The 3,522-nt window shown below is 39.8% G+C and overlaps 1 long non-coding RNA gene across 1 annotated transcript; it reads left to right on the forward strand.

Annotated features, from left to right (window-relative positions):
• The first annotated feature begins 221 nt into the window (after positions 1 to 221).
• LOC123485189 lies at positions 222 to 2,423 on the forward strand. The gene is made up of 3 exons (XR_006658919.1): positions 222 to 635; positions 1,603 to 1,659; positions 2,384 to 2,423. It is a non-coding gene; the product is annotated as an uncharacterized LOC123485189 (long non-coding RNA).
• Positions 2,424 to 3,522: the final 1,099 nt, after the last annotated feature.

The following is a 3,522-nucleotide window of genomic DNA, read 5'->3' on the forward strand; positions in this document are numbered from 1 at the left end:
ATTCAACTCCAGTTGAAGAACTGGGACAAGCTACAAATCTCATTGTGGGGTAGGCCACATGTTATGAAGATGGTTAAAGCTCCTAAACTGAATTACATCATCAGCATGTTTCCACTGTCCATACCTGCCTACACCTTTAACACCATAGACAAATGATTCATTTGGACTATTAAAAGGGCCAGGATGAACCAAGCTAGATTACAGGTAATGACTTAGAAGGGAGGATTAAAGCTCCCTAACATGTAATTATAGCAAGAAGCCTTTATAACTGCCCAAATAGACTCTCTTTATTGAGAACTCTAATAGGCCAATTTGGGTTGACATGGAAGAAGAACTTAATGCCCCATTTGGAGCATCATATTATCTGAGTCAACACTTAAATGTGGGACTGCAGAATCCCATATTATAAGAGACAGACATCTTCACCTTTCCTGACAAGCTCTGCTTCTTTATGGAACAACCATAAATACAAATTAGGAGGAAAGGTGGTTGTCTGGAAAGACACATTTTTTTTCTCACTTTTGCTTCATGTGTCAACTTTAATTTGAGTGTGGCTGTGGAAGACTGGTCCCGTGATGATGTCTGCAAGTGGCTGAGTACCAATGATCTCCATGATTCCATCCCATCATTCCAAGGTTCACAATCTTTCTGAAGAATGCCAACTCTCTTCAATTGTCCACTTTGCAACGAGCATACTGTCTTTGTGTCCAGACGACTCACACATATTGGCCTCTATCACCAGCATGAACCACGTTGTCTAATTATCTGTGGACTTAATGCGTGTGGGAAAAAAATAGATGTTTCAGCGCCTATCGGTCACACATCTACCAAAACCACAGAGCTTTTAAGCCCCAACTTAGATGAGAATTGCCCTCATGATGAATTTGAGACGGGGACTGATCCCATTGAGTGATGTCATCTTCCAGCCAGAGGCTGACTATGTGCAAGCCACAGAGATCAACACTGAGCAGATAATTGAAGGTCTCAAAAACAATATGTCTTTTTATTTAGAACATCAGGAAAGAACACTGCATCCCAGCTACGGTACAGAATAGCATTGTTGAGGACCTCAGAACCATTTTGGATGCATTTATGACACACTACAGTGATCCTCTCAGGTTTCATCTTACAAATAAGCAAATACATGTGGATGAAGATGGGACTTGCTTAACATCTCTGCAGTATTTGAGGAATGCATTAGATGCATAATTTCTGAGTGGATGCTGGAGCATTACTGTGTGAAAGAATTGGGCATGGTCCGGCCAATTGAAGTATCACTGAGCAACACATTTTTTTATAAAACAAGGTGATTTCAATCCAGCTACATGGTCCCCAGGGTATATGAATATAAAGAGACATGAGACAAAACAATCATAATGAATAAGATTACATGGACAGGGGGACCTGATCCTAGGTCAGCAATCCTCCTCTGAGACACTTCCCAGGAGTCACCAGGACCAAGAAACATAACACTTACTGTTGTAAAGTCTAGTTACAGCAGGTGTTACTGCCATCTAGTGGAAGATACCAATAAAACACTTTATTATCAGGGTGGGGAGACGGTTGAGCTGAAACAGAAAGTAAATGTGTTCTTTTGTACAGGATCCATTTTGAGACGACAGAGCAGAAAACAAGATATGGAGAGAACTAAAAAATAAAGTGAGTATTTCTAAGTATTTCTGAATAATAATCTAAGCCTATAACTTCAGTTTATTGTTGTTGTAGCCTTGTGTTATTATGTAATTATTAATGGCCGTGTTTAGTTAATTCAATTGGAAGTTATCAAGTGTCACCATGGTCACAGTTCTATTGCAATTGCTGATCAGATGTTAGAATGCATTAGATTGAAGGTAACAGTCAGCCAGATTAGGCTACAGGTAAAGAAATAACCTGGCTGTTGTTGACAAGCACAGGCCTATTCAGTTCATATCCATATTATTAATATTTGATTCATTGATTGAAATTACGACCCCATTCTCAGTAGCCTATTCCAGCAGGCTACTGGGCAAAAGAAGCACTTCCTACCTCAACATCGTCTTGCTATTCATGTTAAATAAATTAATCTGTCAATATGAACTAAGCAAGCTGCTAAATCATTCAGCTTACATCTTGCCTACATGTTGCCCAGACTACTGGAGGCTATCTGAAATAAGATGTAGGCCTATCAGGGGCTATGTTTTGGCCTAGTTTTCAGGCCTTGTGGGTGGATTTTGAGTAGTCATTGGGCTAGAAAAAGTCATTGCATTAAATCATCTGACTGTTTGGATGTGTCTGTTAGTAAATGTTTTATTTCTAAGAGATAATGAATAAAATAGAACAATTGACCTTCAATAATTAGTTGTCACTGTGTTACCCACAACCAACATGCTGCATCTCTGTTTAGGGGTCAGTGGTCTAAAATGAGTCTCTCTGGGGAGAGAGAGGAGGGGGGCCCTGCCTCTAAAAGGAGTCTCTCTGGGGAGAGAGAGGAGGGGGGCCCTGCCTCTAAAATGAGTCTCTTGGGGAGAGAGAGGAGGGGGCCCTGCCTCTAAAAGGAGGCTCTATGGGGGAGAGAGAGGAGGGGGGCTCTGCCTCTAAAATGAGTCTCTCTGGGGAGAGAGAGGAGGGGGTCCCTGCCTCTAAAATGAGTCTCTCTGGGGAGAGAGAGGAGGGGGGCCCTGCCTCTACAATGAGTCTCTTTGGGTGAGTTGACAATATTGTTTAAGAATTTATATTCCAAAACGCTATATGCAAAAAAAAAAATACATTTGTGTTTTTTCATCAGAAATGATTGCTTCAATATAATATTTTAGATGTGCATGAAAATGAGTTTTTTTCCAAAACGCTTTATATCCAATTATATCCAATGTTTAGCTGGAATGTAATGTTCGTATCCTGTATGTTTGACTGTGATATGTGGTTGTCTCACCTAGATATTTTAAGATGAATGCACTTACAGATGCAATATCTTAATTTGACCCAGTTTCTCACAGCAGGAACATAATCCTGCAGCAACAGCAAATTTGCATTTTTATGTGGATTATAATTAAGGGGCATTTTTTGTAAGGGCTAATCCATTTTTCATTAGGGCAAATCAAGTCCGAAACTTTAAGTGGAATTTACCCACTTTAGAAGCCTTTATAAAGCCTTGTAGAGGTTTAATAATTTATTTAAACAATAAAAGCTAATTTACCAACATTTCTGAAAATGGATATATAGCGTTTTGGAATGAAACTCTCTTTTGTTTCCCCATCTGATTTCAGAGTAGATGAGAGATGTAATGTTTTTCTCTGTTGTGTTGAAGCCCAATCAAGCAGGAGAGACCAGCCTCCCCTGTACCCAGCTGTGTGTCCATGAAGAGTGACTGGTCTATGATGGAACCTCTAAACTTTAGAGAGGGAGACTTTTCTACTGAACAAAGGTAAGAAGAACTCATGGGTCATGGTCAGTGAGTTAAACAACACTGTCTCTAGTCATTTCTCCTCTCCCATTTTCCCATTTATTTTTGTTGTTTTCATAATCCATAGGCTAATTCTTTTTTCC

The sequence above is a fragment of the Coregonus clupeaformis genome, unplaced genomic scaffold (genome assembly GCF_020615455.1).
Source record: "Coregonus clupeaformis isolate EN_2021a unplaced genomic scaffold, ASM2061545v1 scaf0608, whole genome shotgun sequence".
NCBI classification, from domain to species: domain Eukaryota; kingdom Metazoa; phylum Chordata; class Actinopteri; order Salmoniformes; family Salmonidae; genus Coregonus; species Coregonus clupeaformis.